We start from the raw sequence: 14,101 nt of genomic DNA, 5'->3' as shown, positions 1-14,101 counted from the left end.
ATCCATCAGTGCACATGGCATAGTAAAGATGGTTGCAGAGAGAAGATGATTGACTACATCATAATCTCTAAACGCTAGAGATTGTTGCTGAAAAACTACAGAACTTACAGATCAGCAAAGCTCAGAAATGTAGATCACAGGCTTGCATGTGTCAAAGTTCAGCTTTGCCTCTAAGCACAACAATCAAAAAGAAGGCCAGTCACTGTAGATATTGGAAACTTGAGGATCCAAATACTTGCCTGAAATATAGTACTGATATCAAATCTCTTTGGGCTCCTTGACACACTTAGCAGCAGCATAGACGCCTGGAAGTATTTTAAATTGCTGAGGAACAAAGCAGCACAACTAGTACTTGGCAAGAGAAGATTTTTGAAGAAATTGTGGCTAACAAATGAAAGAGTGCAGGTCATAGACCAAAGACAGAGGGCAAGACTCCTTGGGGACAAGGCCACTTATCAAAGACTTAATGGAGGGCAGAACAGGGTCATTCACTGTGACCCAACTTAGTTTGTTGCAAGGAAAGCCAATGAAATCAAACTAAAAGCAAAGAAGAAAGACATGGGTAGCCTGATCAAGCTCTTCTGAGATCTCACCAAAAAAACAAAACTCCCATATTGGAACCTGTCCTATCCAGGGATGGGATGCTTCTTTCTGATGAAGGCACTTGTCTTGAAATGTGAAAGTGCCATATTACTCACTCCTCAGCAATATCAGCTCATCTGTCCTTGCAAATGAATATCTCAGCCTAACTAATAGTCAAAAACTTCAAAGCAGATGTTCCTCCAAATGATCCTGTCAGTCCCCCAGAAATCAGAAATGCAGTTAAAAGGCTGAATAAAGATGTTGGTGTCTGTGGATTAATTTCTTAGAAGCTGAAATATGTATGTCCTACAATGCTCCTGTTTCTCCACACTCTGTTTTCCATAATCTGGCAAACTGAGATAATTCCCCAAGATTGGCAGAAGGGTGTCATTATAACTTTATGGAAAAGGAAAGGCTCTCCCAGCAGTCAAATTGACCCACTTTCTTTCAATACTCAAATTAAACCTAATAAAATGAACACATTGAGATAAATTGTTTTTATCACAAGAGAATCTTACTAAATAGCTTGTGATAACAGACTACAAATAAGAAGCAACCTAGACCAGTGTTCATCAAAACTAAAAATATAATTTTGAAAACAATTGACTCATTCACAGAATTAGCTTTTTATGCTGATTCTAAATGTACAAAATACACTGAGTTTATTGTTACCCACCAAAAGCTACAAATTTCTGAAAAGGGGGATGTTGTTTCTAAAAAAAGGGGTTTGCTCCCTTTTTGCAAAAAAGCAAGCAATCTCAGTGAAAATACTATATTAAATTTATCATATAAGAGAAGCTATCTGTAGAGGTTTCAAGCTCCAATCAATAAAATGTAAAATTTGTATTTCTTTTTTCCAGAAGAAGGATTGTGGATGCATGTTAATTTGATTTTTTTTTTTCAAAGATAATTATAAAAGCAAGCAATCTTGGCAAAAATCCCTTTATTAAAAAAAAATTATCAGAAATTAAAATAGAAAGTTTTTTAACTGAAAGTAAGGATAAACTTAAAAAACTTAAAATGAACACTTTACATTAAAACTTAAAATGAACAGAAATTATTACATACATGAGGGGGTTTGCCCCCTTCTTTATACCTTGCGTTTTTTTTTTACAAAGTTTGACTTTTTGCTCCAATTCTTTAAGAACAACTTCTGAAACACAAGAGTTGTTTAATCAGAACAATATAAAGCTTTTTGAAAAGCACTAAAGGCTTAAGTGTGAAGAGCAAGGTATTAAGAGGGTGGTAACCCACCTCATATACATAATTATTTATGTTTGTTTTAAGTTTTAGTGTTGCTCTTTACTTTCAGTTGGAAAAACATGTTTTCTTATTTCTTCATCAGTTCCTGCTAGGATATTAAGTAGACACTACAGGGGTGCCTTATGGATTGAAAGTAAAACCTCAGTGCTCCAATGCTTAAGAAAGCTACTGAACTACTATGAAAATACTTGAGTACTTAAGTACTTTTTGAAAAGACTTATTACTTATGTAGAATTTGAGGGGCACTTGATACTAATACGTAAGTAAAAATTTCCTAGAGTACTTGGTACTTGTACTTAAGCAAAATGAAAGTACTTGGTACAACACTGCTTCAGTCACATAGGAGATCATAAGTCATACAGAATGGCCATTCATATGAACAATAATAAACTCCAATGCTTAAGTACGCTACTGAAGTACTATGGAAATACTTGGGTACTAAAGTACTATAAAAAAATTTATTACTTATGTAAAATTTTTGAGGAACACTTGATACTTATACTTAAGTAAAAAATTTCCAAGAGTACTTGGTACTTGTACTTAAGTAAAATGAAAGTACTTGGCACCAGTGACATAATTTTGTCAAAATTATGGCAGGGGGGGGGGGAAGTTGGAGCCAATTTTTCCAAATCAAATGAAAATGATAGTAGAAACAAAAAATTATCAAATTATTACCATAAAGGCAAATATACACTAAAGAAAGCTGACCTGTTTCTCTGGATACTTGAATTATGCAGGCCTATCTTAGTTTTGGCAAGATTTTTTGCAGAAACTAAATTTCAGCTGGAGGAAGGGGGTGGGGGTGGGGGGGGGGCAAACTTGGGTCTGGAGGGGGCAGTTGGCCCCCCCCCCCCCACCTGCTGCATAGTAAATTATGCCCCTGTTTGGCACAACACTGCTTCAGCCACATAAGGTATCATAAGTCATACAGAATTACTATCCATATGAACAATAATAAAATTTTAGTCCACCCAAAAATCTGCAGTATAAATATTAATAAGGATTTATTGAACAGAAATACTAACTATCATAAATTTTGACAGTATGTTCAAATTTTACTTAAAATTTTAATTTCAATCCAATATTTTAATTCTTAAGCAGAAATAGTTAAAAAGTAGTTTGGTATCAATAAATTTGTTTTATTTGTTATTTACATGTCATGAAACAGTACAGATTTATGATTATAACACGTTTGTTAATGCAAAAAAAACGGTCAATATTTCATTGCTCTCAGTTTGGTTTTGATGGGTAGCAAAGCATAGAGATAAAAAATTTTGAAAGGTAATTCAACAAGTACATCAAGTAAGTAAAAGTACATAAAAATGAAAAAAGCAAAATAATCACAAAAAATGCAAAAACAACAGCTTACTAATCAAAAATTGAGAAAGACTGTAAGTGTTGAACCTTACTAAATAATATTAATATTTTTAATTTAATTTTGAAGACCACAAACCAATGTATTTAATGGCTCAAGAAGATTCTTTCACCAGAATCTTCCACCAGAACTTAACCAACTACAACAGTCATCATAAGGAGTGATTCAACAGGATCAACAGTCCTTATTTCACTCCAAGCTGTGATTTAAGGTAATTTATGCATCATAACTATAGAAAATTGAACCTGTTTCAAAGTGAACAACTATATTAATACAACCATTCCTGGTAAAAACAAAATCACAAGAAAATACCAGAAAAACAAGCATCTGTTCTGGGGAAAAATATAGCATTACAAATTTCTAATTATGTTGACTTCAGATATCAACTCATGGATACTCAGGCATAATCAATTAGACAGTGTATCTTTATTGGGATTGTCTCTTTTTGAGTTGTTTTCCTTCTTTCTCAAATGTATTTTTGTTGGGATTGTCCCTTTTTAACTTGTCTTTGGTAAACAAGAACAAACTAGTTTATGCACTAATAGTTTAGGCTGTTTGTTGACTAGATCTTGAGATTCTGCACCATTATTATTATTTTCATTTCATGTAAATTAGCACTTGAAATGTTAGGGTTATTTACACTACATAAATTGCTAGGCAGCTGTTCTAGTCCAGGTCTGCTGTAACTGTTGCTAAAATTTTCATTTCATTTTTAGAACAATTTTCTTACCTCTGATAACTAGGCTAAACTGTTTACACCCACAGGTGTAGGCGGCATATTGTCTAGGGGGGGGCAGTTGAGAGGGTGATGGAGGGCCTTTTATTAACTGCTTTTCCAACCATCTGCTTTTTCAGCCATATCTAATGTAATTTTGAAGGTCATGGGGGGATGGGGGCAGCGGGCCCCCCCCCCCCCCCCCTATGCCCATGTTTACACCCTTAGCATGTTGAGTATGTAGCTTTGATATAGGCCTACTAGGTTACTAACAACTCACTGCAGTAGAAATCAGCCTGATGCCATTACAACTACACACCCTTCTCCTAATCTATACACAACCTTCCTCACTAACCCTGCCCAAGAGTTCTCATTTCCATTAAATCTCCTTGCAACATCTTCTCACCCTATTCAGGGACAACCTGCTTCTCACTTGATCCTAAATGGTTGGGCCTGTACATCTCTATTTTCTAGGCTATAATCAATCTCCTTTTTTTGAGGTTTCAGCTGTTGGTTGATTGGTAATTTTTTTCTTATTCATATTATTGACTTACAAATAAAGTAAAGATACCAGTTGATGCCCTGTTTTATGCTCTCCAAATATAATAATCATTTTTGTTGGAAATGAATTTTACCCCCACCCCTGTACATACCAATTCAGGGTATATATTTGCACATTAGGGGGGTTGGGGTAAATTTTATTTCTTATGCAGATGAGAGGTAAGTTTAAACTCTCCCCCCCCCCTAATTTGCAAATATGTACCATGATCTGGTATTAATAAGGGTGGGGGTAACGTTCATTTGCAACAAAATTGATTATTATATCTAGAAAAAGCATAAAAAAGGCATCGAATAGTATGTTTACTTTAGATGCAGGCCAATATTATGATTAACGAAAAATTTACTGGTTAATCAATGGTTTTAGGATAGCCTACTGGTAAAAAGGTAGGCTAGGATTTCTTTACCTTAGGCTGATCTATAATCTTCTCATATTAGCCTAGGTAAATTTTTAACCAAATCATATTATTGAGTTACAAATAAAGTAAATATATCACTTGATGCCTTTTTTTAATGCTCTTTACAAATATAATAATCATTTTGGTGAGAAATGAATTTTACCCCACCCCTATCTATACAATTCAGGGTATATATTTGCACATTAGGGGGGTGGGAGTAAATTTTATTTCTGATGTAAATAAGAGGTAAGTTTAAACTTTCCCCGGTCAATATATACCAAATCATATTATTGAGTTAGGACTAAAGTGAATACACCATTTGATGCCTTTTTTTATGCTGATTACAAATATAATAAGCATTTCTATTGTAAATGCTATTGGGGGGGGGGAATTTCAGCACCCCCCTATCTATGGCAATTCAGGGTTAGGTTAGGTATAGCCTATATAGGCGGGGGGGGGGCTGAAATTCATTTCCAATAGAAATGCTTATTATATTTGTAATCAGCATAAAAAAAGGCATTGAATGGTGTATTCACTTTATTTGAAACTCAATAATATGATTTGGTATATATTGACCCTTTCCCCCACCCCCCTAATGTGCAAATATATACCCTGAATTGTATAAATAGGAGTGGGGACTAAAATTAGTTTCTGACAAGAATGATTATTATATTCATAAATAGCATAAAAAAGGCATTGAGTGGTATATTCCCTTTATTTGGAGCTCAATAATATGATTTGGTAAAAATTTACCTTAGCCTATTCTATGTAGGCTGAAATAGACCACAGCATAGGGAAATCATGGTCAACTAGTAAAATAATAAAAAAAACATGAATTACCAGTTCTGGTAAACAATGCCAGCAGAGGTCAGAATCACTTATACTTTGACTGGAACCATGGGCGCCCATTTGGGGGGGGCTCTGGCCCCCCCCCCTGGCTGAATGATGCGGCCTTATTTTTATATTTTTGTTCTGAGATTTCTATTATATAGCATTAAAAGTAGCAATTAGACGCAGTTTGCCCCCCCCCCTGGAATTCAGCTTATGGGCGCCCATGACTGGAACCAAAAAACTCTGTACACTGCTGTTTCTTCTCTGAGTCTTCTGGAGCACAGGTGAGGCCAAATCTTAGGGCTCTTCTTTTCTTTTTCTCTTCTATGTCAAATTTACTTTTTTCTATCTTTGCTCTCTTTAGGTCTGATTCACTAGCCAGACCAAACTTCTCTGCTCTCCTTTGAAGCTTTTGACATTCTGACTCAGTTCCAAATTTTTCTTCTGGAGCAAAGGTGAGCCCAAATCTTAGTGCTCTTTTCTTTTTCTCTTCTATGTCAGATTTCCTTTCCTCTACCTTTGCTCTCTTTAGGTCTGATTCACTAGCCATACCAAACTTCTCTGCTCTCTTTTGAATTCCTGACTCATTATCTTTTGTAAAAGTTCCAAATTTTTCTTCTGGAGCACAGGTGAGGCCAAATCTTAGTGCTCTTCTTTTCTTTTCCTCTTCTATTTCAGATTTGCTTTCTTCTGCCTTTGCTCTCTTTAGGTCTGATTCACTAGCCAGGCCAAACTTCTCTGCTCTCTTTTGAAGCTTTTGAAATTCTGACTCAGTTCCAAATTTTTCTCCTGGAGCAAAGGTGAGCCCAAATCTTAGTGCTCTTCTTTTCTTTTTCCTCTTCTAAGTCAGATTTGCTTTCTTCTACCTTAGCTCTCTTTAGGTCTGATTCATTAGCCACAGCAAACTTATCTGCTCTCTTTTGATATTCTGACTCATTATATTTTGTCAAAGTTCCAAATTTTTCTGTTCTTAATGCTTCATCATTGCTACTGGACAAGCCAATTTGTAATCCCACTGTTCCAAGATTCCTATATCTTCCATAGTCATAGTTTAACTTTTGCACTGCCTGCTATTGCCAGGGTTGCCAACTTTTCGATCAGTGAATACGTCCCTTGAGCATCCAAAAATGTGTCCTTTTCAGCAAAATATGTCCATATTTTGTCTATAATATGTCCTATTGAAATCTCAGAAAGTACTAAAGTAGTCTTTTTACGACTTGTAAACGTCTTTCAAAGTGGTCAGTTAACATCGAATGTAATGAAAACGAAAAAGATTCATTTAGTTCATCCATAAAAAATTAACTATTGCGAAAGCAAAAAAGTCATAAAAACATGTAAACAGTAAAAAAAAAAAAAAAAAAAAAAAAAAAAAAAAAAAAAACTAATTGTCAGAGCCTAACGCTCATCTTCCTACGAGAGTTCCGCTTGACAGGTATGGTCGGCATGTGGGTCAGCATTTTCACTACTTTTGGTAGCTTTTTGCCAATTAAAGTATTTCTTGCGCATGTCATAAGGTACAATCCAGGAGTCAAGCGACGTTGCGGAGCGCTAGGTAAGCTAGGTTGCCCTTCAATCAGGGGAGTGACATCCCCAAAGGCATAATTACTAGACCTTTGAAAAATGCTGAACAAAATAGATTTCTACAAGTTCTGATTAGATGCTGGTTTTCGGAGCTGATAGGCACGGGGGGGGGATGCCCTCTAATCACTTTTGACTCTTATAAAGGGCACTAAACTTCAATCAAATGAGCCCCATCTGAAGCTTATACGACTACCCATTCCATATAATCTTATAAGCGTCTGAGACATAACTTACAACCCTTGTCCCAAAGTTCTTAGGGTTTGTGGAAACGCTGAGGGCATTATCATATGCTCTTTGGACTATTTTTAATAAAATTTTTATCTCAAAATTTCAGTTGGATGCATCAAGGGAAAAGACTACGTTTGTGGAGGGGGGCGACTCCACCCTTCTCGACTGAGGGTGAAGGAGGGGGCTTACTCTAAGGGTGGCACAGCCCTTGTGTGTTCAATAATCGTTCTTAAAAAAATTAGACAAAAGGTCGAACATTGACGTAGAGAGGGGAAAATTGAGGAGGGAGTAGCCCCCGTCGTATACGGAATGATTTCTGTAAGTTTTAATGTCACTCCTTACTTTCGATAGAAAACACTAGTTTTTGTATTAATTTCTGACCGTTTTTCAAATAATCCCAGGAAATCCACCCCTCTATGGAAAATTTTCCCCCGAAAAATTCCTCTATATAAAGTTCATCCCATGTAAAATTCTTCCGCCGGGAAAGTACCCCTGGACAATTCCATCCCTGCTGCGAATCCTTCCCAGAAAATTTTTTGCTTACGATTCTGCCTGAAAAGTACTCCTCACCATACTTTTATTTGAAGAGACTTGTATTCATTCAGTTTCTGATCATTTTTAAGATCATTTGGGAATATCCCTGCTTGGAAAATGCCCCCCCCCCTGGAAAGTTTATCCCCCAGAAATTTTCCATGGAGAATTTCTCCTGGTGATAATTCCCCCATGGAAAATTCTCCCCCCCCCCCTCCAAAAAAACAAGATCCCAAGCGAATTCCAACTCCGCTGAAAACTTCCTCCTGAGACTTTCTTCAGAGTGTCTCTACATGTACAATGGTATCAACAACGAGAAAAAAGACAAATAAAAAACATTCTGTATACAAATTCTAGTAAATTCTCCCCATGTAAAATTTTCCCTGAAAAGTTTACGCCCAGAAACTTCCATCCCAATGGAAAATTCTCCCCACAGAAAATCCATCCCCAAAAGATCTCCTTCCTCCCTTGGAAAACGTCGGTATACTTCCCTTTAAAAAATACTATATGTAAACAATGGGCAAATTTTATAACTTGCGGCCCTTCCTCTGGGGGTTCTGAGGGGTCATATCATCTCTAAAGACATATATATTGTACCTTTAAACAATACTGAACAAAATGGCTATCTGATAATTTTGATCGGACGACTTTCAGGAAAAAAGGGTATGGGACGGGGGCTAGTTGTCCTCCAATTTTTTGGTCACTTATAAAGGACACTAGATCTTTTAATTTTCGTTTGAACGAGCCCTCTTGTGAAATTCTAATACCATTGGTTCGATATGATTACCCCTGGAAAAAGCAAAAACAACAAATAAACACGAATCCGTGATGCTTTTTCTGGCAAACACTATAAAATTTCATTTTATAGATAAGAGCTTGGAACCTCTATAGTGGGGTTCTCTGATACGCTGAATCTGATGACATGAATTCCATTAAAATTCTTTGACTTTTATGGGGGTTTTTTGAACTTTTTTGAAAATTTGACAATTTTTCTCAGGTTCACTAATGGGTAACACTATACTAAAAAAATATTACATATTTGGAATCAGCAGAACTGTGAGTCACAAAGTTCAAACGATAATATCACCTACTTTCAAGTGACTCTGTTCTTGCTACGGTAGATGGGCAGGGAGGGTTGTTACTTCGGTATTACTTTCATCACTTCCTTCGTAAGATCAAGCAAAATGGATATTTTAATTGCTACAGCTGTACCAAAAGCTCATCTTTCATTAACAGATTCTGTTGTCAAATTTTGAAACAATGAAGACCTATAGTATTTTGACGGACACGGGCATCCATTTGAGGGGGGGAAGGGGCAGACAGGGGCTCAAGCCCCCCTGGCTGAATGATGCTGCCTTATAATTTATTTTTTTTTTAGATTTCTGTTATACAGTATTGGAAATGCCGATTTGACCAGGTAAGCCCGCCCCAGCCCCCCTAAAATTCAACTTATGAACGCCCATGTTGATGGATCTATTATAAAATGAATGGTTTTCATTTTACACCCTGGAACCTGTCAATGAAGACTGGACTAAAAGTAAACTGTGTTATGAAGTCGGAACGCGTTCTAAAAGGGGTGACAGGGTTTTAACAAGTTTCACAGGTTTATGAACACCTGTACAATAGGTCTGGAAGAAATTACGGCAGTGCTGGTCGAGCAGCCCTAAAAATAAGAGCAAAAAATTTTGAACATTCTACATGATATTTTTTTTATTTTAAGTAGCCTATGGAAAGTTAGCAAGGACACAATTTTTGGCAGTAAAATTAAATCTGAGGTATGTTAAATTAGGTTCTTATGGTAAAATTCTACTTCAGCTACTTTGGGCTATCTTGCAAAGGGGTTAGGTCAGGAAATTGAAACTTTCAGGGATGAGTCTCAAGCTAAAGTAGCCTATGTCTTGGGAAGGTATTTTTAAGTAACTACATCCACTCCTTCTCTCTCTAGTGGGTCCTGACCTTTGATGACCTCTAAAAATCTGTGTTTTGTAAAAGTGAAACCTTGTTCTGCCTAAATGAAGTACAACAAAACAGTTTTCAGCTTCACAACTTTGCTCAATCCCAATTTATAAGGTTTCAAAGATATGCAAATACATTTCATAAATTTTGAAGAAAAAAAAATATTTATTTGGCTTTAAATTCTACTCAAATAACAGGAATTGCATTTTCAGAATTAAAGTCAGTGAAAAAGAAAGTGATAACTGAAAATTAAGGTAAAATGTTTTTTTGTCAAAATTTCAGTAGGTATAGACCTGGAAAATTTGGTAAATATCTACCAAATCATATTATTGAGTTAGAAATAAAGTGAGGTACACCATTCAATGCCTTTTTTTTATGCTGATTACGAATATAATAAGCATTTCTATCAGAAATGAATTTCAGCCCCCCCCCCTATATATACCTAACCCAACCTAACCTAAGCCTGAATTGGCATATATAGGGGGGGGGGGCTGAAATTCATTTCCAATAGAAATGCTTATTATATTTGTAATCAGCATAAAAAAAAGGCATTGAATGGTGTATTCACTTTAGTCCTAACTCAGTAATATGATTTGGTAGATATTTACCAAAAATTTTAGGACCCTCTAGAGGGAGAAGGAGTGGAGGTAGGTACTTCAAAATACCTTCCCAGGACATACTTTGGTAAAGTTCTACCAAATCATATTATTGAGTTAGGAATAAAGAGAATACACTATTCGATGCCTTTTTTTTATGCTTATTAAGAATGTAATAATAATTTATATCGGACATTAATTTCCGTCCCCTCCCCCTATATGTTACGATTCCGGGGAAGGTTGTAGAAACACATAACCTGACTTGGCTTGTATAGGGGGGGGTGGCTGGAATTCATTTCCAATATAAATGATTACTATATTTGTAATCAGCATAAAAAAAGGCATTGAGTGGTATATTCACTTTATACATAAGTCAATAATATGATTTGGTAGAACTTTACCCATACTGTACCAATATACTGTAGACCAATCTGTGAAAGTTTCATTTTTTTAACCTAACCCCTTTTTCAAGATAGCCAAAAGAAGCTAAAGTAGAATTTTACCACTAATATTATATTGACAAAACTATGTTCAAAGTGTCAAAAATTCTTGTCTGATATAGTGGAAGAACAGACCAACTAAAAATGTTATTTCAGCCAAATTCAAATGTAGATATTGGCTTCTATTATGAGATTCATTTCTTTTGATTTCTTTTGTATCTTGTAGTAACCTTGTCAAAATTTTCAGCAGGCCATGTTGAAATATAGGTGACTCTGTTGAAACTTCACTGAATATGTAAAACAGATGAGAAACAGTTGGTGTCAAAATTCAAGGATTGATCACAACATCCTAATTCATTTGTCACTGAATAAATTTAGAGTACACCCTCTCTTAGTAGATTTTATACATGTTTTTTTTCAAATAGATCCCAAGCTGTAAAATACAAAATATTCTCTCTGAACCCCTCCCTAATTAGTATGGAATTCCTATCCCACCCAAAATGCTTATGAAACATGTTAAACTCCTTGGTGTCACAAACTTCTAATAATCTTAAGAAGGATATGCATATTTCAAGAAACCTAGACTTTGCAGACAAAGGATAGCCAAACCAAATTTTGTTAAGTGGATTAAACTGGTAGATTAGCTTTGAAATGGCCAAATGTTGACAATACTTTAACTGTGAATAACAAAGAAATCTTTGCTGAACCATTAAAGCTTAGAGAAAGTGGGTCATTCCAGATAGCATTTATAAAGAGACCTATATCACACTATTATATTACAGAGACCTAGGTGACACAATTACACTCCATATGATTATCCAATTTCGTTCCTAAACTTGATGCAATTTTTTTGAGTTTTTTGCTTCTACTATCTGAATAGAGTTTAATTTATTTACACATTTAAAAAAGTTGAAGAGAAACAAAGAAATAAAGTAAAAAGAATAGGCATGTCAAATCCACCAGGATCCACCCACAATTATTTTCTAAGTAATTTGACATGTGTCAAATTGAGTTTCAACTTACATCAAAAACAGGTAACTTTTTGTTCTGTCAAATTTGTAGGTGAAAATGCTCTAATTTAAGAAAATCAGAGTTTTTTTTTACCCTTTTCTGATAATACTTCAAACTTCTAATCAATTAGATTTGCAGATATTTTTTCTAAATACTGAAACCCTTTTCAGACCAAAAGTCTTTAAATTAAGCCTTCTGGAGCAGAAAAAAGTGTTTTTTTTTTTTTACAAAAACTGTCAAATCATCAGTACCTTTACCCTACTTTTCCTAAACTAGTTGTTTTCCAATATAGCAGAATGTAGCTTGCTTAGAATTTTTAACATGTTAAAAATCTTGAAAATTAGGAAAATGAAACTTTCAGGGATGGGTCTGCAGGCTAAAGTATGTCCTGGGAAGGTATTTTGAAGTACCCAACTCCACTCCTTCTCCTTCTAGAGGGTCCTGACCTTTGATGACCTTTAAAAATCTGTGAATTATAGAAGTGAAACCTTGCAAAATAGATCTTCTGCTTAAATGAAGTATAAAAAATTGTTTTCAGCTTCACAACTTTGCTCACTCCTAATTTATAAGGTTTTAAAGATATACAAATACATTTCCTATATTTTGGGAATAAACATTGATATGGCTAAAAAATTCTGCTCAAATAACTGAAATTGCATTTTCAGAGCTAAAGGCAGAGAAAAAGAAACTGATAACTGAAAATTAAGGTAAAATGTTGTTTTGTCAAAATTTCAATGGGTATAGACCTGTCATGTAGGTAAATTTCAGGACCCTCTAGAGAGGAGTGTAGATAGGTACTTCAAAATGCCTTCCTGGGACATACTTTAGCCTGTAGACCCATCCCTGAAAGTTTCATTTTCCTAACCTTACCCCATTCCAAGATAGCCAAAAGTAGCTAAAGTAGAATTTTACCATATTAGCTGCCATTTAACTTGATTTTATCAAGAAAAATTCAATATGGCTGCATTTTAGAGAAGATCAGATGTATCTTGATGCATTGGTACTGATCCCAACTTCTTCTGCCAAAAAATAACCAAGTAATGACAGTTTGAACATTACATAGCTAAAAAATTGCCAGGAGCTCATTTTATGTTGAAAACAGGAATCTGATTGAATTGAATATTCTTTTCTTATATGGGTGTATCAGATATAGTATTAACATTTTGCATTGTCAAAATATAACAAAGGCTTCAAGAGATGGTTTTCCATGTCACTACTAAGCAGAGTTATCCTGTTTTGAAGGGAAATTTCAACAGTGGTGCCAAAATTGCACTGTAAAATCATCAGTGCCTTTACCCTAAGTAAAGAATTCAGGGCCAAATACATACTCTGGGAAGGTATTTTCAAGCTACTATATTAACCCTCTTCTGATTTTTAAGTCTTAGATTTTTGCCTACTTGACATGCTGTATACCTATTGGAATTTTGACAAAAAAACATATCTTCAATTTGAGTTTCTTTTTCTTGGGTTTTTAGTTTTGAAAATGTAAGTCCTGTTCTTTGAGTAGAGTTTTAAGCCATACCAATGTTTTCTTTTAATTTAGGAGATGTATTTACTGATTTTTGAAACTTCATAAATTGGATTGAGCAAAGAAGTGAAGCTGAAAATTCTTTTCATGTATTTCATTTAAGCAGAAGATCTATTTTTGCTAGGCTTCACTTTTATAACATAAAATTTTCTAAAGAATAACAAAGGCCAGTACCCTCTAGAGAGAGCAGAAGGGAGGGAGGTACTTCAAAATACCTTCCCAGAACATACTTTAGTCTGTAGATCCATCCCTGAAAGTTTCATTTTCCTACCTAACCCCTCTTCAAGAGAACAAAAAGTAACTTATCTAGAATCACCCTTTTTTCAACATTCCTGTGAACATGTCTTTAAAGTTTCAGCTTAATGCCTTTAGCCATTCCTTAGATATTGCTGTTTATTTTTTTTGACAACCATACTACATATAGTAGTATGCTTTGCTTTTGTTTGACATTTCCCTCAACATTCTCTAAAAGTTTTACCTTAATATTCTTAGCCTTTTGGAGACTCAG

General features: G+C 35.1%; 2 protein-coding genes across 2 annotated transcripts in view; one reads left to right on the top strand and one right to left on the bottom strand.

Annotated features, from left to right (window-relative positions):
* The window catches only part of LOC148952455 (uncharacterized), a 36,248-nt gene extending 30,467 nt beyond the window's left edge, over positions 1-5,781 (bottom strand). Inside the window, exon 1 of the mRNA XM_089088961.1 lies at positions 5,732-5,781. The gene's annotated coding sequence lies outside the window, so the exon portion shown is untranslated. The remainder of the gene's footprint in view (positions 1-5,731) is intronic.
* Positions 5,782-9,741: 3,960 nt separating this feature from the next.
* The window catches only part of LOC148952450 (coiled-coil domain-containing protein 93-like), a 253,210-nt gene continuing 248,850 nt past the window's right edge, over positions 9,742-14,101 (top strand). Inside the window, exon 1 of the mRNA XM_089089885.1 lies at positions 9,742-9,837. The gene's annotated coding sequence lies outside the window, so the exon portion shown is untranslated. The remainder of the gene's footprint in view (positions 9,838-14,101) is intronic.

The sequence above is a fragment of the Artemia sp. Qi Xiang Cuo genome, chromosome 5 (assembly GCF_049724085.1).
Source record: "Artemia sp. Qi Xiang Cuo chromosome 5, ASM4972408v1, whole genome shotgun sequence".
In the NCBI taxonomy this organism is placed as follows: domain Eukaryota; kingdom Metazoa; phylum Arthropoda; class Branchiopoda; order Anostraca; family Artemiidae; genus Artemia; species Artemia sp. Qi Xiang Cuo.
This window is presented reverse-complemented; position numbering and strand designations above follow the sequence as displayed.